We start from the raw sequence: 26626 nt of genomic DNA, 5'->3' as shown, positions 1-26626 counted from the left end.
TTTGGCCTCAAGGGCCCAAGGTCTCCCAGTGCATCCTGGGCCATCTCCAGTCATCCTGAGGAATATCAGGTCACTAGATTCAGATGGCTCTGGAGGAGAAGTGAGGCTGGTGACCTACACAGCCCTCCTTCACTCAAAACAAAATCAAGTGCAAGTCATGTCATCATTTCTCTTATAGCATGATCTTCTTTGGTAACAAAGAACGAACACGATATTTCACTTGGAAAGGATAAGTCTATAATCAATCCAGCACTCTATACCGCATATTGCCTTTGTCATTCTCACATCTTGACAGCTTCTTCTCCTTACAATCACATAATCTATTTGATGCCGGTGTTTGCTGTGAGGTTGCGTCCATGAAGTTTCATTGCATTTAGGTAAATGGAAGACTGTGTTGATGATGAGAAAGTCTTCAGGGGCACAAGTCCTCAGCAGTAATTGACCATTGCTGTTCCTGTTTCCAACTCCTTTTCTACCTAGTACTGCTTGCCAAGTCTGGTAGTCTGAGCCTTCTCTAGCATTAAAGTTGCCCAAAATTATAAGCTTGGCCTCTTTTGGCACATTGATGGTAAGGGTCTCCAGGTCTTCATAAAATTTTTCTTTCCCTTCATCAGGGTTTGTCATGGTGGGAACATAGGCACTGATCATGGTGGCATGGTGTTTTCCTGTGAGTGGCAATTACATTGTCATGATCCTGTCATTCACTCCTTTTGGCAGGCATACCAGCTTGCTGATTACATTAGTTTTGATTGCAAAACTCACACTGGCTTCACCCACTCCCCCTAACTGCACCCATTCCATAAAAAGGTATATCCAGCATCACCTTCAGTAAGCTGGCCTCCATTTGCCAACCTTGTTTCACTCAGGGCTGCTATTTGGATGTGAACTTGTTGAGTTCTCCTGGAACAAAAGCAGTTCTTTTTACAGATCTACTGGATTTTGTGTTGTCTATAAATGTGTGCATGTTCCATGTGCCTATGGTGAGTGGAAACATCTTTGCAAATGTTTTCGTACATTTTTTTGTGTGTGTTTAGACTGCATAGTGGGATTCCCCACCTGGTGCAGTAATCAGGCCAAGGTTGGGTGAGCAGGCAATGTTTAGGACACCTTTTCTAGCCCCCTTCCTCACACCAGGAGGTGAGGAGTACAATCCTTAAAAGGCTGCTCAGACACCCAGGGGGCTGCTGAGTCCCACTGCTCCTTCCAGTAAGAAAAAACCCTAGGGCCTGGGCCACCTGTGAGCAGGGTAGTGACTACAGCTTCCAGTGTATCTGCACTTGCAGCATCATCACTCGCATGTTGCCACAGGACTTTGAGGCATAATAGTGAAATTGTATGGGTGATATCTTTTGATTCATGCATAAATTGGATTTAAGTGAGGTAGAGTTGGACAAAGTCGTCAGCCTCACTTTCTTCTCCAGAGTCATCATAGTCCAGCAGCAAGACAGAGTCAAGACGACTGGAGATGGCTCTGGATGCAGTGGATGACCTTGGCGTCTTTGGTGTCTAACCAAGGTGTAAGTGCTCCACATCACCTGCTTCATCTGCCTTCATGGCCTCTGAAACAAATTGTTCTCATCTGCCCATTACACCAGATGAAGTCTTCACATGCTTGGGATAGATACCCCCATAACTCACCATGATAAATGAAAAATGAGAATTCCACAGGATTTACCAACAGGATAGTTCATTCACCTCTAAGAAGGCAACATTTAATTCCATCAAATGGAAAGAACAAGCAAAGCTTAGAGAGATGCAGGATTCCTGGGTCAGTAAGAAGGCAGATGAAATTGAGTTGTATACTGATAGTAACAATCCAAAGTGCTTTTATGATTGCCTGAAAGCTATTTATGAATCAAAAACCCATGATGCATCACAGCCACTCAGTGTTGATAGAGTCCCATTGATTAGTGATAAGGACATGATCTTGGAGAGATGGGCTGAAGACTTCCATAGTGTTCTCAACAGACCATCATTAATCAATCCTGAAAGAGATCTGGAAAGAGAAACTCCTAGGAAAATTGTAAGAAAATTCCAGATTTCCCAGGTCAAGGAAAAAATATTGCAAGCAGCTAGATAGAAACAATTTGAGTATTCTGGAAATAAAATCAGGACAACGCAAGATCTAGCAGCTTTTACATTAAGGGATGAAAGGGCTTGGCCACAAGTCAAAGGAGCTAGGATCAAAACCAAGAATCACCTACAAAGCAATACTGAGTATAATACTTCAGGGGAAAAAATGGTCATTCAGTGAAATAGAGGACTTTCAAGTATTCTTGATGAAAAGACCAGAACTGAATAGAAAATCTGACTTCCAAACACAAGAATCAAGAGAAACATGGAAAGGTAAACAGGAAAGAGAAATCATAAGGGCCTTTCTAAAGTTGAACTGTTTACATTGCTACATGGAAATATAATATTTGTGAGTCTTGAGACTTTTCTCAGTATTTGAATAGTTGGGAGGATTATACCCACACAGACAGGCACACAAAGACACCCACAGACACAGACACACACACACATACACACACACACACACATATGTATATAGACAGAGAACACAAGGTGAACTGAATAAGAAGAAATGATATTTAAAAAAAATTAAAGGGGGGGCGGAGCCAAGATGGCGGAGTAGAAAGACGCACATACACATAGCTCCGAACCCACAACCCATAGAATGGCTACAGGGAAGTAACTCACGGCAAATTCTGCACCCAGAGGCCACAGAACATTGGAGTGAGGGAAATTTCTGTTCCAGAGAGACCCGCAAACCTCTCACGGGGGGTCCTTTGTGCTGCGGACTGGGCACCGGGACTGGGAGCTGAGTGCAGCCCTGCCGCGGCTGCAGCACCAAGAGGAAAAGATCCGAGCGGGCTTCAGGGACGGGATCTCCAGCGGCCACGCGGGTCCCTCCACCCACAGAGGGACCTGCAAACCTCTCGCAAAAGGTCCGTCACGCTGCAAACGCAGAGCCCAGCCCAGACCTGCCGCGGCCGTGGCCACGGCACCGAGAGAAACAGATCTGAGCAGGCTTCAGGGACGGGATCTCCAGCAACCGCACAAGTCCCTCCACCCACAGGTGACGGGGATCGGTGAGAGAGTCTCTTTGGCGGGTTGAGAGGGGTGTGGGGTGCCCCCATAACTCAGGCCCCCCCGGGAGGTAGAAGCTGAGAGGCAGCTGCAGACCGGGGCTCCCCAAGCAGGCAGGAGCCTGAATCCATTGTGGAAGATCTGTGCATAAACCCCCTGAGGGAACTGAGCCTGAGAGGCTGCTCTGCCCCGACCTCAGCATGTAAACTTAATCTCACACTGAATGGCAGCCCTGCCCCTGCCAAAAGCCCTAAGGCTGGAAGCAGCATTTGAATCTCAGACCCCAAACACTGGCTGGGAGGATCAGGAGGTGAGGTGGGTGTGAGGAGAATATTCAGAAGTCAAGTCACTGGCTGGGAAAATGCCCAGAAAAGAGAAAAGAAATAAGACTATAGAAGGTTACTTTCTTGGTGAACAGGCATTTCCTCCCTGCCTTTCTGATGAGGAAGAACAATGCTTACCATCAGGCAAAGACACAGAAATCAAGGCTTCTGTGTCCCAGCCCACCCAATGGGCTCAGGCCATGGAAGAGCTCAAAAAGAATTTTGAAAATCAAGTTAGGTAGAGGAAAAGCTGGAAAGAGAAATGAGAGACATGAAGTCAAAGCATGAACAGCAGATCAGCTCCCTGCTAAAGGAGACCCAAAAAAATGTTGAAGAAAATAACACCTTGAAAACTAGCCTAACTCAATTGGCAAAAGAGGTTCAAAAAGCCAATGAGGAGAAGAATGCTTTCAAAAGCAGAATTAGCCAAATGGAAAAGGAGATTCAAAAGCTCACTGAAGAAAATAGTTCTTTCAAAATTAGAATGTCACAGATGGAGGCTAAGGACTTTATGAGAAAGCAAGAAATCACAGAACAAAGCGAGAAGAAGGGAAAAATGGAAGATAATGTGAAATATCTCATTGGAAAAACAACTAACCTGGAAAATAGATCCAGGAGAGACAATTTAAAAATTATGGGACTACCTGAAAGCCATGATCAAAAGAAGAGCCTAGACATCATCTTTCATGAAATTATCAAGGAAAACTGCCCTGAGATTCTAGAACCAGAGGGCAAAATAAATATTCAAGGAATCCACAGAACACCGCCTGAAAGAGATCCAAAAAGAGAAACTCCTAGGAACATTGTGGCCAAATTCCAGAGTTCCCAAGTCAAGGAGAAAATATTGCAAGCAGCTAGAAAGAAACAATTCAAGTATTGTGGAAATACAATCAGGATAACACAAGATCTAGCAACCTCTACATTAAGGGATCGAAGGGCATGGAATAGGATATTCCAGAAGTCAAAGGAACTAGGACTAAAACCAAGAATCACCTACCCAGCAAAACTGAGTATAATACTTCAGGGGAAAAATTGGTCTTTCAATGAAATAGAGGATTTTCAAGCATTCTTGATGAAAAGACCAGAGCTGAAAAGAAAATTTGACTTTCAAACACAAGAATGAAGAGAAGCCTGAAAAGGTGAACAGCAAAGAGAAGTCATAAGGGACTTACTAAAGTTGAACTGTTTACATTCCTACATGGAAAGACAATATTTGTAAGTCTTGAAACATTTCAGTAGCTGGGTACTGGGTTGGATTACACACACACACATGCACATGCGCACACATACATAGAGACAGAGTGCACAGAGTGAATTGAAGAGGATGGGATCATATCTTTAAAAACAATGAAATCAAGCAGTGAGAGAGAAATATATTGGGAGGAGAAAGGGAGAAATTGAATGGGGCAAATTATCTCTCATAAAAGAGGCAAGCAAAAGACTCATTAGTGGAGGGATAAAGAGGGGAGGTGAGAGAAAAACATGAAGTCTACTCTCATCACATTCCACTAAAGGAAAGAATAAAATGCACACTCATTTTGGTAGGAAAACCTATCTCACAATACAGGAAAGTGGGGGATAAGGGGACAAGCAGGGTGGGGGGGATGATAGAAGGGAGGGCATGGGGAGGAGAGTACAATTTGAGGTCGACACTCATGGGGAGGGATAGGATCAAAAGAGAATAGAAGTAATGGGGGACAGGATAGGATGGAGGGAAATATAGTTAGTCCTATACAACACAACTATTATGGAAGTCATTTGCAAAACTACACAGATTTGGCCTCTATTGAATTGCTTGCCTTCCAAAGGGAAGGGGTGGAGAGGGAGGGAGGTAAAGAAGTTGGAACTCAAAGTGTTAGGATCAACTGTCGAGTAATGTTCTTGCCACTAGGAAATAAGAAATACAGGTAAAGGGGTAGAGAAAGCTATCTGGCCCTACAGGACAAAAGAGAAGACGGAGACAAGGGCAGAGAGGGATGATAGAAGAGAGAGCAGATTGGTCATAGGGGCAATTAGAATGCTTGGTGTTTGGGGGGGGAGGGGATAAGAGGGGAGAAAATTTGTAACCCAAAATTTTGTGAAAATGAATGTTAAAAGTTAAATAAATAAATTTAATTATAAAAAACAAATTAAAGGGTGAGAGAGGAAGACATTGGGATGAGGAAAGGAAGAAATGGAATGGGACAAATTATCTCACATAAAAGAGGCAGGAAAAAACATTTTCAATGGAGGAGAGAAGGGGGGAGATGAGAGGGAAAAATGGAAGCTTACTCTCATCACATTTGTCTTAAGGAGGGAATAACATACTCACTCAATTTGGTATGAAAATCTATCCTACACTATAGGAAAGTGGAGGAGAAGGAGGCAAATAGAGTGAGGGAAATGATAGAAGGGAAGGCAAATGATAGAAAGGAGGGAAGGGACTGATTAGAAGTAAACACTGTTGGGGAGGGACAAATTCAAAAGTGAGAATAAAATAAATAGTTGGCAGGATAGGAGAAAGGAAAATTCAGTTAGTCTTATGCAACATGACTATTATGGAAGTCTTTTGCAAAGCTACAAATATATAGCCTATATTGAATTGCTTGCCTTCTCAGTGGGGATTGATGGGGAGAAAGGAAGGGAGAGAAGTTGGAACTTGAAGTCTTAGGAAAGAGTGTTGAGAATTGTTTTTGCATACAACTGAGAAGTAAAAAATACAGGTAATGGGGCATAGAAATCTATTTTGCCCTACAAGAAAAGAGAGAAGATGGGAATAAGGGACGGGAAAGGTGTGATAGAAGGGAGGACATATTGAGGGAAGGGGTAATCTGAATGCAAGGCGTTCTGGGGTGGGGGGAGGGGAGAGATGGGGAGAAAATTTGGAACTCCAAATTTTGTGGAAATGAATGTTGAAAACTAAAAATATATGAATAAATATATAAAAAGGAAAGGGTACTGAGCTAGCTCTAGAATTGTCAAAAAAAAGTTTTATTGAAGCTTTTTATTTTTTATATCATGATAAGTTGTTAATATGCATCACAAACCACTGAACCATTCCTTCCATCAAAGAAAAATAGAGAAGAAAATCTGACTGAGAAAACAACCACGTCTATCAGTATATATAACATTACACATTTATAATATTACATCACTCTCCAAAAAAGGGAACTGTGTCTCATCATCTGCACTCCAGGCCCAAGTTTGTTCATTATTTTTAAGCTGAGTTCATCCATATTTCAATGTTGTTTCATTTATATTATGCAATTCCTTATTGTACATTCTTCCATCTTCACTGTTATCACTTTGTGAAGTGTTGCTATATTTCTCATATTCATAGAGTATAATTTGTCCCACTATTTCCCAACTGGTGGGTAACTACTTTGTTTTTCAAGTTTTTACCAGCACAAAAAATGCCACTATAAATATTTTGGTATATATGGGACCATTTTTCCTCCATCCTTTCCCTTTTTTGAGTAGAGTAGTATCACCAGATAGTAGGAGAATGACTGGAGGAAAAGGTATGAATATTTTTGTAACTTACTAAGAAATTCAAATTGTCTTATAGAATAACTGCGACAATTCTGAGATCTAGAAACAATGTATTAATGTGCCTGTCTTCCATAGTCCCTTCTAAATTTACTATTTCTATCTTTATTAATATTCAGAAATTTGATAGGTGTAAGAAAAAATGAGAATTAATATTATGAATTATTTAGAATATTACTCATATGGTTAACACTTACTTCTTTTGAAAAACTTACTTGAACTCAGTTATCTTGACACTAGGCCTCACCTCCTGTCCACTGTACAACTTAGGTATGATCTCTGGATTTGTTTTTTAACTATTTTTCTTCCCTTTTTCTTCAACAAATACTCTTTGTTGGAATAGATGACCCTGTGGGATGGGAGAGAAGTGACATGTCCTGGAATATTTAAATGATTAAAAAACAAAAGTGTCAATAAAACTTCTTTATTTTTTTTACATCTGTAAACTTTATTTTCATTTTAACACAATTTATAACACATAAAACAATTCAAACTTTTGGTCAGGTGATACTTCTATTTAAAGCATTTACAATATGGACCACAAAATTTTTTTTTTTAAACATTAACCAACTAAGACACAAATAATGTTTATGTTGCTAAATTCACAAGCCCTTGACCTAATTGTCTCCACAGTATTGCTAAGAATTAAAGGACCCTAACTTAGTGTTGTTGGTCTAAAGTCCTATGCCTAATAGCTTAATTTTAGACAACCTTGGATGTTCCCCTACCTATAATCTATAATTGAATAGATCTGGTATTAAGCTTACAAACCTTTTGACTACAGGAAATTGCCACCAATAGTAAGGACATTGCAGGGATACAATATCTCCCCAACTTCATGTCAATTCCAGGCAGGATTGCATTCAGTCACTCTAAAATTCTGCCAAGTGTCAGTGGGGAAATTAAGTCAGGAGAATCCTACCTCAGCCCAGGCTGAACAGCCACTCTCCCACCCTTCTCATGAGATCACCTTTTGCAGTTCATACCAGCATCTCATGGGCTTACTGGCATCTTGGATTGGAGGCTCAGACTACTTTTCTTTCTATCCATATCTGGAGTTAGACTCAGAAGAACAGTCAGTTAATAGTCCCATAGTATCTAAAAATGGCAAGTTCCAATAACCAGGTTTCAAATACGATTATAATTTCACTTTGACTAAGGAACATCTTTTGAGGCCAGTCTTAAGTGGCTTACCTGCCTTTCTATACATGTTCTAGGTCCTGATTAGATAGCAATCATATAATGAAATTTACCATTAAAACCTTAACTTTTCCATCGGTGCCAAATTTTACCCGAAGTTACCTTCCTCGAGGAAATTTAGACTAAAATTCTTTTCCCCAACTAAAGATGTCATTGATTTATTCTCAGTAATTAATTCAGTCAATTGTTTTAATATTAATTGCTTTTACCTCACTTTGTAACATGTCCAGTTTTTCTCCCTATCACTCCCCTCCACCTGCTTCCTAATACCTTGCATTCTGATTGCTTCTTCCCTCATTGTACCCTCCCTTCTATCACACCCCACCCTTCCCTTATGCCCATCTTCTCTCTTTTCTTGTAGGGCAAGATAAATTTCTATACCCCATTTGCTGTATTTCTTATTTCCCTATTACATGCAATAAAAATTCTTATCATTCGTTGCTAATACTTTAAATTCCAACTTCTCTCCCTCCCCCCTCCCTCTCCTACCCTACTGAGAAAGCAAGCAATTCAATACAGACTAAATATGTGTCGTTTTGCAAAAGACTTCCATAATAATCATGTTGTGTAATACTAATTATATTGCCCTCTGTCCTACTCTATCCTCCCTTATTTTCCCCCCACAATTGACCTTGTTCCTTCTTGAATGTGTATATTTCTAGTGACTCCCTGCCAGGCCTAGAGGCCTGTGTGGGCTACCCGAGTCTTCTTACCTCACCTCCGAGGTCTTCGGTTGGCCAAAACCGGATGCTCATATGAGAGAAAGGATGTTCCAGAGTCGAACAAGGGTTGAGCTTTATTTCAGGGTCTAGTTACAAGTGCAGGGGGATCTTCCTTAGGAGGAAGAGGGGGAGATTTCCTAAGGAGGCTAGGATCTTAAGGGATTGGAAGTAGAAGTACAAGCGGGGAGAGAGGGGGAGGGGAGAGAGGAAGGAAGAAAAGCAGAGCCTACTGTCCTCTTGGCTCCTCACGTGCTAAGAGAGCTTTCAGGCTTCCTCAATCCTACTTAACCTTCAGCCGCATAGTTTGCATCTCAATACCGTGCTGTTAGGTAACTAGGTGTGCCCAGATCCGGGCACCATCTCGAGGGCGGGGAGATCTCTCCCCCATCACGTTTCTCACGGGAAGAGGCGGAATTACTTGAGATAGCTCGGTTCACCTCGATTCCCTGTCGTTTCCTGGGAGGGTCTCGTGAGAGCTCTAAGATTTACCCACCTGAGACTGTCCACACGGAATTGAGCTTCCAATCCCAACAACTCCCTTCTCCCATTTGCCCTCCCTTCTATCATTCCCCTCATCCCACTAGTCACCTCCTCCCCTACTTTCCTGTGGTGTGATATAAATTTTCATATCAAATTTAGTGAGCATGTTATTCCCTCCTCCAGCCACATGTGGAGAGAGTAGTTTCATTTTTCCCCTCTCCCCTTCTCCCTTTTCTCCTCCATGAAAAAGATTTTTCTTATCTCTTTTATGAGTTATAGCCTGCCCTGTTCCATTTCTCCCTTTCTCCTCCCTTTCTCACCCCTTAATTTTTATTTTATTTTATTTTATTTTATTCATTTATTTTGTGTGTGTGTGTGTGTGTGTGTGTGTGTAGATATCATCTCTTCTGATTCAACTCACCCTATCCTCTCTGTCTGCATATGTGTATGTGTGTATGTACAATCTCTCCATCTACTCAAATACTGAGAAAAGATTCAAGAGTTATAATTTTTTTCCATGTGGTAATGTAAACATTTCAGCTTTAGAGAGTCTTTTATGATTTTTCTTTTCTGTTTACCTTTTCATGCTTCTCTTGATTCTTCTATTGTAAAGTCAAATTTTCTATACAGATCTGGTCTTTTCCTCAATATCAATGATTGAAAGTCCTCTTTATCATTGAATGACCATTTATACCCTTGAAGTATTATACTCTGATTTGCTGGGTAAGTGATTCTTGTTTTTAATCCCAGTTCCTTTGACCTCTGGAATATCCCATTCCAAGCCCTTGGATCCTTCAGTGTTGAAGCTGCCAGATCCTGAGTTATCCTGATTATATTTCCACAATACTCAAATTGTTTCTTTCTAGCTGCTTGCAGTATTTTCTCCTTGATCTGGGAACTCTGAAATTTGGACACAATATTCCTAGGACATTCTTTGTTTGGGTCTCTTTCAGGACGTAATCAGTGTATTCTTTCATCAAATGGATGAGATTTCAGACCCCATTAGGATCATCAGATTTCATTTTGATGAGGGTTTCAAAGTCAGTGTTATTATTTTTGTTTGCTCTCGTGTACAGAGTCTAGTTAAGTTGCATGTGAATTAGAAATCCTTTCAGGTCACAGTAAGCTGGGAAAGAGATCAGCTCAGTAGGTTGAAGGACCATCCATTTGATAAATTGTGTCATTGGGCATGTTCACATGCTAACACAGGATTGAAATCTAGAATGAGGCATTAAAATGTCTTAGATATGTACAGTGAGCATGAAAGAGGACTCAGAATGTAGAGGGTGAAGGTCCTGCTTTGAGACAATTTTTAGTCCTCAAGCTGTTTTCTTCTTTGGTGTATTTTTAATATTATTGACCAACTTCTCTTTATGTTAATTTTCTCTTCCTCATTTTTTCTTGTTTCTCTTACATATATGATTATTTCTCATAATTTTAATTTTGAGAAAAACCTTTCACATTCTATGCTCTGTATGTGATTGTAAAACAAAGTTCTTTTCTGGCTTCTCTCTCCTTTCTGTCTCTGTCTCTGTCTCTCTCTTTCTCTCACCTTCTTCTCTCATGCCCACAAACAGTATTGCAATTTTGAATTTTTTGTGTGTGTAAGAGTGAGTAACAGAGGATAAGCAGGCATGAGGGATTGGCAATATATTTCCTAATCTTATTACTTCATCTTTCCCCAAAAATCTCTACTGTTCTTTAGAACTTTCACATTACTGTCCAAGGCACTGCCAAAACTTTCCAGTCATCTATACTGACATCTTTTGTGACATTCTCAACTCCTAGCACACTATCACTCTACCTATCTAGTTTGTTGCTAAATGTGTTCTTTCTATCTCTAAAAACATCTTTATAGTTCTCCAATTTTCTATTTTTACACAGACTCTTGACACCCTGCTTCAGGACCTCATGACTTGCTTATACTATAATAAGAGCCTCCTGAGTGATTTCCCTGGCTCAGGTGTCTAACTTCTATAATCCATTCTCTTTACACACAAGTCATAGATGTGAATGACCATGCCACTCTTCTTACAAAGCTCCAGGGGTTTAGGATCAAATATTCTACTTTTATCTCATCCTTTAAACTTTTTATTTTGCATAATTTTTATAATGTACATAATTTTTAGTATAATAGAACATTTATAAATATGTAAATTCATAAATATGGAGTATCCACTTCTATTTTTCTCCCACTAAAAAATAGAAAAGTGCGATAAAATAAAAAGGGATTTAGAGTTCACTGGTCAACACCTGGGGATGAATATTGTCTTGTGTCTTTATCCCAGTCCAACTGGGTTTCAATAAACCTGGAGATGTCATCAGTGTTAAAGCAAAGCAAGTCCTCCTAGGATATGCATAACCCTTTACAGTCTTTATTGAACAATCCTTGTCAAATGTTAAAAGGGTGGAAGTTACATGGATTCAAAAATAAATATTTGTTGTTGTTTGGTCACTTTGGCAAAGATACTAGAGGGTTTTGCCATTTTGTTCTCCTGCTCATTTTCCAGATGAGTAAACTGCAGCCAACAGGGTTAAGTGATTTGCCCAGACTCTCACAGCTAGGAAGTGTCTGAGGCCAGATTTAAATGAAGAAAACCAATTTTTTTGACTCCAGACTCTGCATTCCATCCACTCTACTACCTACCTGCCCATAAATAGATGTATAGATTTCACTTGTGTACAAAGTCCTCCAGCTTACACTCTTCATTATAACCCAAGTATATAATGCATTCATCTAAGGCATTCCTAGGTGGTTCTAATAAATCATGATCTGTGATAAAATTCTTAGGGGCATTGAATATCTCATGAGATTTTGTTTTTGATTTAGAAAAAAAGAATTTTATTTTATGTCTAAGAAGACAGGAAATGTGACTTCCAAGCAGAGCCAGGCCCAAGTTCCCCTAGTATCTTTAGATATAAGGGTAAAATGAATCATAAAAGCTAGGAAACACTCTGAAGATATAGCAAACACATGTGGAATATTAAAACTATTGCTCACACAGTAAAAGGAAGAATTCGCCTGGGCTTCTACTTATATACAGGAAGTGGTCATTGTATATGCTGGAAATTTGATACCAGACAGCCTTGTTGCTTTCAGCTCATCTGCTCTTTTTACCTGGCAGAAATACCTTCTGGAAGCCCAGTCTGAGGTCTTGAGTTCTAAATGCGTACACAATAAGATTGAGGGCTGGGGCGATGATATTGTGCAGCACATTAAAGAACACAGGAATCAGGGGATATTTTCTCCCTGCCAGATGGGTGACGAAGATTACAACAATGACAGTATAGAAGAATAAGATGAGGATGAGGTGGGAGCTACAGGTGCTAAGGGCTTTGGATGCAGCTTCTGCTGAGTTCAGCTTTAGCACAAGGAGAAGGATAAATGTATAGGAAAGGACAATCAGGCTTAGGTTACCCCCCACTAACAGCCATGCCAGGATCATCTGGCAAATGCTGTTGGGTCTCCTATCATCACAGTATAGGCTGGTGACACCCAAGTTGGAGCACAAACAATGTTCAGTCTCATTTGAGGAACAGTAATCTCTCTGAGCTGCCAGCACAGGCACCGGAATAACAGCCAGTCTGTTTCTCAGAACCATGAAAATTGTGATTTTGAAGACAAAAGAGTCTGTGACAATGGTGTGGTAGTGGAGTGGATGGCAAATAGCTACATATCTGTCAAAAGCCATGCAGAGGAAAATGCCTGACTCTATGCCTACAAAGCAGTGTATGGCATAGATCTGAGCAAAGCACTCAGGGAGGCTGATGGCCTTGGCATCAAACCAAAAGATGGCCAATATCTTGGGCATGATGGTGGTGGCCAGGCCCATGTCCACAACAGACAGAATGCTTAGGAATCTATACATAGGCTGGTGCAATTTGGGTTCCTTCTAGATGGTGATAAAGATTAGCATATTGGCACTGATGGAGGAGAGGTAGAGTAATGCCAAGGGTGCAGATAGCCAGTGTTGCCAACTATGGATTCCAGGGAATCCCATAAGGATGAATTCTTTCACCTGGAAGTGGGATCCATTGATGAGTCCTGTAGCTAGAGTCATCATTCTCTGTAAAGAAAAGTTTCCCAGAATCAATATTGTACAACATGTTCTCTGCCATTCAGTAGGTTTTATTTGGTGCCTGTTCTTATGTGGTATATTATTTTTAAATGTACACACAGAATTCTAGCAAGAGAAACTTTGCCCCTTAAGGCCTTGAAGGTCTAAGAAAAAAGCAAAATTCTGAGATATAGACTGTGAGGATTCAGGGTCTGTTAGTTTCCCAAATTTTGAGGTTGTTCACATAAAAATGACCAATAGAAGAGGGAATTATTGGTGAAAGGCTGTTTTTATGGGTAAAACTGATCTATAAGTACTGCTATTGATCATGATCATTCCTTCCACATTTGTTCTTCTCAAGACTATAGGGACCTTAAAGCAAAACCTAGTCTGCAACACTTCCCTGGGGCCATATCCAAGTAAAGAAAATATACCCACTAATATTCAAGGAAACATTACCACAGAACATGTGACCCTGAATGCTCCACTATTCTGGTATGAAGATGTTTATCTTTGGTTACTGTCACTTCCTATTTCATGAAAATTAACTAAAGAATTAGTGCACTGGACTTGTTTTAAAAATAGAAGCTATGGTTGCAGATGTCTTTCTGGATCAGTCTTTGAATTACATTTGTCATAGCCTTGAACTAGGACTGGTGTACTCCTTAGGGAGTGGAAAGGAATAGTTGCTGCTTTCTCATCTCTTTAGCTCACCTACCTTACCTATAACAGGAAGAACAGATATCATGTAAGGATTAGTTTTACTTTTCCTCTCTTTCCTTTTATTCCACTTTGACTTTTGCTTTTAGCTATCTTCCATAAAAGTGGTATATATACCCACTCACCCATACCTACTTTCTGATTCACATTGAACAATATTGTTATCTTAGGCATTCAAGCTGACCTGAACCTGAAATTGTCCATCCTGCTTTTGAATATGATTCTATGAAAACATGTGTCAAGTGAAAACACCCCACCCACTTCTGTCCCTACCACTGCCCCAGGTTTTTGTCAGTGTTCCCATTCTCAGTGGACATTTTCCCTTTCATTGGTGCACCTTAGTATTAGATCAGAAGGCCCAGGATAACATTCTATAACTTAAAGCCTTCAGCTTTCTAATTATATGGTGCCCTGCTACAAAGACAGGTTCATAAAGTCTTTCAAGCTATCTTTGTTCATGCCATTAAGAAAATTTTGTTTTAATAATAAAAATTCATTCACATCCATTCAAGCAAAATCACATTCTCTTATGTCTTCAAATTTTCCTAGATCACTTAGTTTATATTTTTCCTTGGCTACCATTATCCCTATCCCTACGTGAAACTTTTCTGTGTACTTGTTGCCCTACTCCTTCCTCAAACAACTGGAGTATAAGCTCCTTAATAATATAAATGGGGTCATGTTTTATTATCTTAGTTACATATCATGGAGCTAGGTGGTATACTGCATTAGAGCAGTGGATTTAGAGTCAGAAAGACTGTGTTGAAGTGCTTCCTCAGATACTAGTTGACTGAAGCTAGTCAAGTCACTTAAACTCTCTTAGCCTCAGTTTCCTTATCCGTAAAAATGGAGATGATAATAATAGCACCTACCTCTCAGGGGAACAGAGCACAAAAGAGATTACATATATAAAACAGTATATAATATTTTAAGCCAGCTATTATGTTGATTATGTTCCACAAACATAAAATCATCTAAGATATGGTAGAAACTCAATGCAGTTGTTCATTGAATTGAATTAAATTAGTGAAGATCCTTTGTTATGGCTACTCAGTTTTATAGTCAATGTGTAACAGAAGTCATTAAATGTGAAGATAAGGTTTTACTTGTGAAGACGTGGATTTCAAGTTCAGTAAGTGAGTCACATTGCATGAAAGCTAGGGAGAAAAAATGTAATCTTAGCTTTCAATAATCAAAGCATACTAGAAGTGAAATCTTGCTCTCTATAACCAAGGTTTTACTCATCTGGAGTTCCAAGTCCCATTCTGGGTATAGGATTTTAGGTCAGGCAGTGGGGTATAGAAGTCAACAAAACATGAAAAGGATCAAATGTACAAATTTTTTTCATTTTTATTTGTATATTTTTTTCATTGTAGCCTCAAACTGGAAACTGAAGGGGTACTCTCCTAATGGTGAATAGTTAAAAATTATGGTGTATGTGTATGATGAAACAGAATTCCTGTATTAGAAATGATAAAATAGAAAACTTCAGAGATAATTGAAAAGACCTTTGTAAACTGATGCAGACTGAAGTGAGTAGGACAAATGGTGACATCATAGAGAAAAATAATTTTTAAAGACTTTAGAACTCTTGTCGATGCAGTAATAAACCATGTGTCCAGAGGACTGAAGAAAAACCATCCTACAAATCTATTGGAAGAGAAACAATGGAATTCAAATCAAGAATGATTCATGTAAATTTGAACGGACCAATTTGAATCTTTGCAATTGATAGATTATACCTATTTGTTATGAGGGTCTTATGTAAATATTTTTCCAATTTATTTATTTTCTTCCCCTCCCTTTTCCCTCCCTCCCCAAGATGGAAAGCAATCTGATATGGGCTCAAAACATACATTCCTATTAAACACATTTTTTCACATTAGTCATGTTGCATAGAAGAATTATAATGAATGGGAGAAACCATGTGAAAGAAAACAAAACAAAATAAAACAAAAAAGAAAATACTCTGCTTCACTCTGTATTCTGACCCCACAATTCTTTCTCTGCATGAGGATGGTATTTTTCATCATGAGTCCTTAGGCATTGTTTTTTACACCTTTGCCTTGCTGAGAAGGACTAAGTCTACACAAATCAGTCATTGCACATTGTAGCTGTTTCCATGAACAATGTTCTCCTGGTTCTGCTCACTTCACTCAGCATCACATCATATAAATCTTTCTAGAATTTTCTGAAATCCATCTGTTCATCATTTCTTATAGTACAAGTATATAGTATATATAGTATTTCATTACATTCATATACCACAACTTGTTCAGCCATTCTCCTCAATGGGGAGCATCCTCTCAATTCCCAATTCTTGGCCACCACAAAAATTTCCAATTCTTGGTCCAAATTCTTGGCTGCTATAAATGTTTTTGTACCCATGGGGTCCTTTTCCCATTTTTATAATCTCTTCAGGAGATTAGTTTTTCCTTTTATATTATGTATATATATTATATTTTTATTGTTCTATTGGGGTACAGTGGGAGAGAAAGATAATAAATCCTTGCAACAATCAAATAATTAATTAAAAATAACTCTAAGATTCTACATTTCTATAAATGCACAACGCTTCAGGCATGGACACTACACTGAATCAAACAAATGGTTCTGACATCTCTAGGACTTTTCCTTCCTAATCTGGAAGATTTGTATTCTAGGAAAGAGAATCAAAATGCTGCCCTTTTCTTATCTAGTTAAAGTAATCCTCAGTCTTATGGAATGCTTTGTGATCATTTCATTTTTTTCTGTTAGGGGATTAAGTGACTGATGTTTGACCCACAGAGAATTCTTTGATCTAGATGCTAGTTCCATTTCACCTCCTTGCCATGGTTCCAGTCTTTGTAGCAGCTGATTCTCTCCCTTCTTTGGCACATTTCATGGTCAATTTCAGATAAGAGGACTATGAGCTTCACCAGCAGCAGCAGCGGCAGCAAGAGCCTAGGTCTTTGGTAACCACCAGAAGAATCTGTGAAGACCTGGACTGTTCTGCTCACCATGACCACTGACAGAGATGTGGGAGGCTATGGTAATCAGCACTACAGGAGTCAGGTCAAGGAGCTGAGTTAAATCCAGAGTTAATCTAGAGTTAAGAGCAACTGCAGACTCATAGTTAAGAAATGGGATTTTATAGACCATATAAAGCAATTAAAGGGGCTAAGGGAGAGATGGGGATCATATGAGTCACCTGAGTATTGGGAAGAAGGACTAAAAGGGTTACTGCCTCCCTCAGGGATATACTGCTCTTTCAGATGTAAAGGGAGGTAATCCTAGGAGGCAGACTAAATCAAGGGCAATGGTTCCACTGGCATTAATTACAAAGTTTGATTATGCAGCACAGAATTCTTTGATCTATGAAATGTGAGTGCTATTGAAATGTGTGCCAATGTAATTTTTCTTGAGTCATGCTTAAATTCGTGAGGATTATTCACTATTTATAGGAAGTATATGACAAATTTCCTTGAACACACAGCTTCCTAGTGTAAAGTGGATTCTTTCTATTCCTCTCAAGCCCACATGAAACCATTTTGTAGAATGTTTTGACATGTATTTATACAGCCCTACCATCTTTTCTGACCATTGATCTTGCATCTCCAGTTGCCTCCTGGACATCTCCAACTGGGTTTCCCACAGACACCCTAGCTGAATATGTTCAAATTTGAACTCATTATCTCTCTCATCCCCCAACACATAGAACTATTCTCTTCTTCAAACTTCTTTATTATTATAATAGGTAGAAACATACTTCCAATCCTCCAGGATTGAAACCTAAATATTATCCTAGAAGCTTCAATTTAACTGCCACCCCCCTGTTCCCATCCAATCTATGGCCAGGGGTTATTGATTTTATGTTTGCAACAGCTTGGTGCCCCCCTTCTCTCTCCTGACACTGCTACCAATTTGTTACAGGACCTTATTTACTAACGCCAAGATTATTGTGATAGCCTGTTGGTTGAAATCTCTACTTTGATCTCTCCTAAACCAGCCCATCTACCACTTGGCTATCAAAGTAATCTTTCCAAAGAAAAGATCTGGCTTTGTCAATCTACTATTAGTTAATTCCAGTTGCTCTGTATTATTTCCAGGATCAAATATAAAATCTTGTCTTTGACTTTGAAAGTCTTTCATAAATTAGTCTCTTCTCACCTTTCTGATTATATGATATATTCCTTTCACTGTTCTCTATGATCTTGTGACATTGATCTATTTGCTGGTAATAATAATAGATAGTATTTATATAGAATTTTAAGGTTGGCCAGATACTTTCCATTTGTTAACTCATTTGGTCCTCCCACTAATTCTGTAGGTACTATTATCTCCATTTTACAGAGAAGGAAATTGTTCCTTTTAAAAAACACTCTATTTCTATGCTCAGTGAATTTTCACTGACTGTCTCCCATACCTGCAATATACTGACCTACTTATCTTCAATCTGTGGCTTCCTTAAGTTCCAACTGAAGTCTTACCTTTTGAAAGCAACCTTTCCCTACCTTCCATAATACTAATGGTTTCCTTCTCAAAATTAACACAAGCAGCAGAGAATCCATGCATACTTAGCTGCTTCTCTGCATCAGAGGCTGAATTGAATGCACAATCATCTGCAAACAGAAAATCATGCACCAACACTCCTTTCACTTTAGTCTTGGCTTGTAGCTTTATCAAGCTGAAGAATTTACCATGAGTGCAGTAGCTGACTTTGTTATCGTGTTCATCCTTATTGAAAGCATTTGACAACTTGGGAAACATCATGCTAAAAAGCATGGGAGCAACCACACATCTTTGTTTGACTCTTTAATGACCAGGAAAGCACAAGAGCATTGTCCATGATCTAGAACTCAGGCAAGCAAGCCATCATGAAATTGACATGCAGTATTGATGAACTTCTCTGGGCAACCAAATTTTGACATTAACCCCAAGAAAACACTGGTGCTCCATCAGTCATCACTACACCATCCATACATACAAACATTGGTTATAGCAAATGGAGAAATGTTAAGTGCTGTGGATAAGTTCATTTACTTTACATTGATAATGAGATTGATGCATGCATTATTAGAGGTAGCTCAGTGTTTGGTAGGCTCCAAAGAGAAGTATGAGAAAGAAGAAGTTTTAGAGTCACTACCAAACTGAAGGTCTACAGAGTCGTTGTACTGACTTCATTGTGTGCCTGTAAAACGTGGAAGGTGTTCCATCACCATGCCAAGAAATGGAATCACTTCCATTTGGATTGTTTTGGGAAGAGTCTGAATATCACCTGCCAAGATAAAGTGTCTGATACTGAGGTACTTTCTGGATCTAAACTACCAAGCATTCAAATTCTGCTTCAGAGAACGCAACTCTAATGGGCTGGCCACATTGTTAAAATGTAAACCATATACTTGCCAAAAAGATTATTATATGGAGAACTCACACAGGGCAAACATTCACATGGTAGTCAGAAGATGCAATAAAAGGATACTCTCAAGGTTTCTCTCTTAAGAGCTTTGAAATTGATTGTGTGACATGGAATGGTGTGGCACAGGTCTGCTCAGCATGGCATGCACACATCAGAGAAAATGATGTGCTCTATGAGCAGAGAAGAATTGAAATAGCTCAAAAGAAACATAAGATATGCATAATTAGAGAATCTACCCCAAATGTTCACAAGGATTACTTGTGTCTTACCTATGGTAGAACATTCCAGGCTCATAATGGTCTGATCAGCTACAGTCAGGCACACTGATATTTGACTCTAGCATAGTGATGTCATTTTGATCCTCTTCAAAAACAAAGGACAGCAACCTTCCCTCTGATATTATCTCCATTCTATACTGTACATATCTGATATACAAGTAGTTGCTCACATGTTTTCTCCATTAGACTCTGAGTTCCTTCAAAAAAGGGGTTGTTTTTACCTTCTTGATTTCCACAGGGATTAGCATAGTAACTGGCACAGAGTAGTGGAAAAGGGGAAGAAATAAGCTTTCTATAGTGCCTACTATGTGTCAGGCACTGTGCTAAGTGTTTTATGAGCATTATCTCATTTCCTCTTCACAACAACCCTGCAAGATAAGTGCCCCATTCTATAGCTATGGAGACTAAGGTAGATAAGTGTTAAAAAAGACTTGTCCAGGGTGACAAAGTAAGTGTTGAGTGAGATGAGGAGATTGTGAAGACTTTTCATAATAAAAATATGGGGAATATTGGATTTTCTAAATAAAATTTCTCTTCTATAAGGCCTATCTCCTTGGATACTTGAGTTTCAGGTATCCAGGGCTTGTGGATGGTCATTTGGTTCCCCCCCCACACACACACTTACCAGCTACCAGCTTTCTTTGTGAACATGCTGTGGGCTTTAGCGGAAACTTGGAAGTTACTCAAATCTCCCCTTTGTTTGTTGTACTGTTGCCACATCAATGCTACCAGCTCCTGCTTCTCCCCCTCCTGTCTTTTCTAAAGCCACATCAGCAGTTAAGTTAGGTATTAAATGAAGTAATTGTGGTGGGATAGGTGAAGATTCCCCAGGGTTTATCTAGTTTTTTGCGCTTAGATTGTGAGCCCGCCTCCCAGCCAATGGAGAGGTGAGATAGTGGGGAGGTGAGATTCTCTGTGTTAGGGTATAAAAACTGTGCTTCAATTTCTGTAAGTTGCCTCCTTCCATCAGGTTTCCCTGACCTGGTGGAAGGATGTTCCTTTCTCAAGAATTGTAATAAATCCTTTTCTTTCTGTTCTTATTGAGAAGCCTCTTCATTTATTTAATATTTTTAGTAAGGGTCTTTTTATCCCACACAGTGTCAGAGGCTAGTTTTGAAGTCATTTCTTTTTGATTTCTAATCTAAGGGTAGAGAACCTTTTCATGTTGGACCATTGAATTCATTTAGCTATAATTAAATAAGATCACATTCAAGAAACTTCAATTAGACATACTTAAACATGTTCATTATTTTGTAAAAATCTAACTACTATGTGCTTAATAATACCAAAAAGTGAAAACTATTTGTTAATTTTAAAGTTAGGTAGCCTTTTAATGACTTTGTTATGTTGACCTTCATAAACTCTTGCCAACCAGCTTGGTGTGGTAGTGGTGTCAATCAGGCAGGAGAAGTTAGAGCTAAATCATGAGAGTAGCTGCAGCCAATTTAGCCCTTATGATTTACTAATGTTCTAATTGCTCTGGTCAATCTGGGAGCATTATTTCATTGAAACTTATTTTATTCTTTGGTATTTTAAGTATGTTCATTTTAAAAACAAAATAAAAAGACAAAAGACAAACAAAAATGTATTAATGAAAATAAAAGAATTTGTGGAAAACAAAAGAAGGAATTCTGTTTCCACAAGATTAAAACTGCTCCCAGTTTTGAGTGACAGAGGTGACTGGTTCTAATCAGAGTTGTGACCTAACCAAACCAGGTTTCTGATCAGGTAAAAGGTCAGAAGCTTGTACACATGCTTAACAAGCTCTTTGATGGGGAACTAACATGAAGTGAGATGTTCAGGACACTGCATCCTGCCAATGGAGAGCAAAGTAGGAAATTTGAATTGTGAATAACATAAAAAGGCCTGCATTGGTCTGAACAAATGTAGCAGTTCATTAGGAACTACCTGTACATTCAGGGTGAATGAATGTAAAAATTAATGAAAATCTTTCCTGATTTCACAAGTATTGTTCTTTGTTTCAAGTAAGCATGTCTCCCACAGATTGTTCTGTAAAATTTGAATTCAGTCAAAAAGTTGCACTTAAAGACCTAAAAGGTCACAATTTCTCCATCCCTGTTCTTGTCCTGTCTATTCATTGTACTATTTAGCTTCCTCAAGTAGATGTTTAATAAATTGACTTGATTTCCCCTTCCCTACTCCTCCAATACCACATTACTGTATAAGACTCACTATTTGAAACCTATCAGTACATCCTTTCCTTTACATGCAAATTATACTGACTTCAAGTTTTAAGAAATATTTAGGTATTTGGATTAGATTTTTAAGGAAACATCTGTCATCTCCCAAATTTGAATTTAGTTTTTTAAATCCCTAATCTATTCTGAAGTATTTCATCAAATACACACTAAGAAGACAAATGAATATGAAGCAGAGGAATTGAGCTTGAATTCTGAGGTGTTCTATAACTTAACGTATGACTTTGGGCAGTTTCTAAATTTCCTTGAGCCTCAGAGTTTCTCATCTGTAAAATGAAAAGGTCTTTTCCAGCACTAAATCTTAAAATTCTAAAATTTTATGTCCTGAATTATTCTTTTAGAAAGAAATCTTTAAATTTACATTTCAAATTTATTGTCTCTTCAGGATCTGTCTTTAATTTCTCCTAGAGACTACTCTGCTATTCAAGTAGGTCTCCAGGGGAAGGTGTATTGAATTCAAAAGCAAATGAATTTTGGGAAAAGCCACTTACCTTGTTTCTCAAAAATCTACTGGAAAAACTTCTAGATTCAATTGAAAGCAACTATTTCAGGTCACTTTAATTTTGTGTAATTAAAAGTAGGTCCCAAGAAAAACATAAAACCAGAAATATATTTAATTCTCCTGTCCCTTCAACAAAATAAACAAATTTCATGCATATTAACATTGTAGGCATTGAGATCCTAACTTGAAGGGAAAAAATAGAGGTATTGTACTAGTCAGGAAACAACAAGATGTAGGGTTTTTTCTTGCACGTCAATATACATAATAAAGTCAAGAATATGTAACTGAAAAGTGGGGGAGTATGTATTTGAATTCCCTTAGCTCTTGCTCTTAACTGACTTAGTTTGCATTCCAACTAAAGAAGATCTAGAAATTAAGAAAGGCTCTAAACCCTTTGACCCAGCAATATCACTACAAAGTCTTTTCCAAGGATGATCAGGGGAAAAGGAAAAGAACCTTTGTGGTGGCAAAGAACTGGGAATTGCTGAGATATCCATCAATTGGGGAATGACTGAACAAGTTTTGGTATATGATTTTGATGGATTGCTACTGTGCTGTAAGAAACGATGAGCTCAATGATCCTAGGAAAATATGGAAAGAGACAAAATAATGAAGAGTGAAATAAGTAGAACCAAGAGATCATTGTATACAGTAATATCAATATTAAGATTCACTTTGACGTACTAAGCTGTTTTGACTATTGTAAATATCCAAATCAGCCACAAAGGGAATATGAAGACACTAACTGTACCCAAAGAAATAAATGATAAATAGAATTATGTATGGAATAAGTTGTTGACCTGAAAATTTGGTTAGAGAAAAGGCAACAGGCTAAATGCATACATTTTATGATTTAATTAATTAATTAATTCCCCATAAAGATAACAGTTACATAGCGCTATGGAGCCAGAATCAGAACTGGCTTACTTAGTACAGAAACTGACTGTCTTAAGTACATTTTGCCATGAGAAAGGATTTCTCACACTGTAAACACATTGTAAACAAAGTGGCGTCAATTGGGTTTTATGACCCCAGGCTATGGGCATCTTCCTTCCTTAGCATGCCTTTGTGATTCAAGATAAGGAAAAGTCCCAGTACTCAGATTGCACACATCCTGTCCTAAACAGGCCTTTGAATTTGTTTATCTTAACAGAGTTTGACAAAAGCTGAAGACACACTCCAAGGTATTTGTGTTTTTCTCTTAACACTAGGATGAAGGGTCTGATAAGGAAGTCCCATCTGCCCATCAAAAGGCATCCTCTAAACAAAGGAAACTATTAGGTCCAGGCTCTTCTTAAGTCAAACTTTGACCCTTATTAAAGTCTAAAATTTATATTAAATATTATCAAAGTGTAATATAGATTTTATATAGATATTATAATTATATTTATATGTATATATATATATATATATATATTTATATATACTATTTTTTGTGTAATGGTAGCCATCTCTAGGATCGTGGTGGGAGAGGGAAGAAAAAATAAATTTACATGATAACTGCATTTTTTAATAATATTTTTTCTCCTATTACATGTCAAGAAAATTTTTAGCATCTATTTTTACAAGATTTGGGTTCCAAGTTTTATCTCCCTCTCCTGTCCTGAAAATGGTAGGCAGTTTGATAGTTTATACATGTGTTATCATGTAAAAAGTTTTCCAAATCAATCACAGATGTGAAAGAAGAAACAGATTTAAAAAAAAAAATGGGAAAGAACAAAGAAGTGAAAAAAATATACTACAATCTGTATTCAGAGTCTGTCAGTTCTTTATTTGGATATGGTTAGCATTTTCCTTCATGAGTCCTTTGTACTTTTCTCACCTCATTGTGTTGATGTTGAGAAGAACTGAGTCATTCATTGTTTTCCTGGTTCTGTTCATTTCATTTTGCATTATTTTGTAATGGTCTTTCCAGGTTTTTCTGAAATCTGTCTATTCATCATTTCCTACTGTGCAATGGTATTCCATTACATTCATATATCACAGCTTCTTCAGCTATTCCCCAATTGATGGACTTTCCCTCAGTTTCCAGTATTTTGCCACCACAAAAAGAACTGCTATAAATATTTTTATACACATAGGTCTCTCCCCTTTTCTGTAGTCTCTTTGGGATACGGGTCTAGTAGTGGCATTGCTGGATCAAAGGGTATGCACAATTTGGTTGCCACAATGGGGAGTGGTCCCAAATTGCTCTCCAGAATTGGATCTTCTCCAGTATTTATCATTTTCCTTTCCTGTCATATTAGCCAATCTGATAGATGTGATGTGGTACCACAGGGTTGTTTTAATTTGTGCTTCTCTAATCAAGAGTGATTTAGAGCACTTCTTCATATTCCTATAGATAGCTTTCATCTAAAAATTGCGTGTTCATATCCTTTGACCATTTATCAATTAGGGAATGGTTTGTATTCTTGTAAATTTGACTCAGTTCTCTATTTGAGAAATGAAGCCTTTATCAGAGACACATTGTAAAGATTGTTTCCCATCTTTCTACTTTCCTTCTAATCTTGGTTACATTGGTTTTGTTTGTACATAACTTTTTAAATTTAAAATAATCAAAATTACCTCCTTTTTATTTTGTGATACTCTCTATCTCGTGTGGTCATGAATTCTTCCCCTCCCCATCTCACAGGGAGACTATTTCTTGGTCTTCTAATCTGCTTATGGTGTCACCCTTTATGTTTAAATCATGATAAAGGTCTGGCATATCTAACTTTTCTAATATTATATTTACCTCCTTAGTTTCTTTCTTATTTATTTTGTGGTGGAATTTATTGAGTTCTGAGAAGGAGTGGTTGAGGTCCTCCACAAGTATTGTTTTACTGTCTATTTCTTCCTGCATCTCACTTAACTTTTTCTTTAGGAATCTAGATGCTATCCTACTTTGTGCATTTATGTTTAGTATTCATATTGCTTCATTGTCTATTGTAACTTTTACCAAGATACAGTTTCCTTCTTTATCTCTACTAAGAAGATCTATTTTTGCTTTTACTTGTCTAACATCAGGATTGCTACCACTGCTTCTTTTACTTTTGCTGAAATAACATATTCTACTCCAGCCCCTTACCTTTACTCTGTGTGTTTCTCTCTGTTTCAAGTGTGGTTTTGGTAAACATCATATTGTAGGATTCTGATTTCAGAACCACTCTGCTATCCATTTCTATTTTCTGGGAGAGTTCTTCCCATTCATATTAGTTATGATGACTACCTGTGTATTTCCCTCTATCCTACGGTATCCTGTCAGGTAAGATAGATTTCTATATTCACCTGATTGTGTATATGATTTTATCTTTGAGGAAATACTGATGAGGGTAAGTTCAAGTGATTCTCATCACCCACCTACCCATCTTTCCCTCTATTGTAAAAGGTCTTTTGCATCTCTTCATATGAAATACTTTACCCCATTCTACCTCTCCCTTTCTTTTGCATCCATTATACTCTTCTTTCTCATTCCTTAACTTTTTTTATGTCATTTCCTCAAATTATTTTTATACCTGTATCCTCTGTCTGTCTGTATTCCTTCTAACTGTACTATTCGTGTTGCAATATTTAAGAATTGTAAGTATCATCTTCCCATGTAGGGATGTAAATAGTTTAATTCTATTGAATCCCTAGTGTTTTCTTTTCCCTTTTTCCCTGTTTGTGCTTCTCTTGGGTCTTAACATTGGAGGTCAAATTTTTGATTTAGTTCTGGTCTTCTCCTTACAAAAGCTTGAAATCCTTTAAATGACCATTCCCCTTTACCTTGATGTATTATGCTTAATTTTGCCAGGTTAGTGATTCTTGGTTGTAGTCTTAACTCCTTTGCCTTCTGAATGTCATGTTTCATGACTTCCAGTCCTGTGTAATCCTGATTGTCACTCCCTGATATTTGAATTGTTTCTTTCTGGCCACATGTTGTATTATTTTTCCTTGACCTAATAGTTCTAAAATTTAGCTGTAATGTTCCTTTGAGTTTTTATTTTGCATTCTCTTTCCTGAGGTAATCAAGATATTTTTTCAATGTCTACTTTGCCTTCTGGTTCCAGGATATCAGGGCAATTTTCCTTGATAAATTCTTGAAAGATGCTGTCCAATTTCTCTTTTTGATTATGACTTTCAGGTAGTC

General features: G+C 38.1%; 1 pseudogene; it reads right to left on the bottom strand.

Annotated features, from left to right (window-relative positions):
• Positions 1-12444: 12444 nt before the first annotated feature.
• LOC140504823 (olfactory receptor 56B1-like) lies at positions 12445-13407 on the bottom strand (annotated as a pseudogene).
• Positions 13408-26626: the final 13219 nt, after the last annotated feature.

The sequence above is a fragment of the Notamacropus eugenii genome, chromosome 5 (genome assembly GCF_028372415.1).
Source record: "Notamacropus eugenii isolate mMacEug1 chromosome 5, mMacEug1.pri_v2, whole genome shotgun sequence".
Taxonomy (NCBI): Eukaryota; Metazoa; Chordata; class Mammalia; order Diprotodontia; family Macropodidae; genus Notamacropus; species Notamacropus eugenii.
This window is presented reverse-complemented; position numbering and strand designations above follow the sequence as displayed.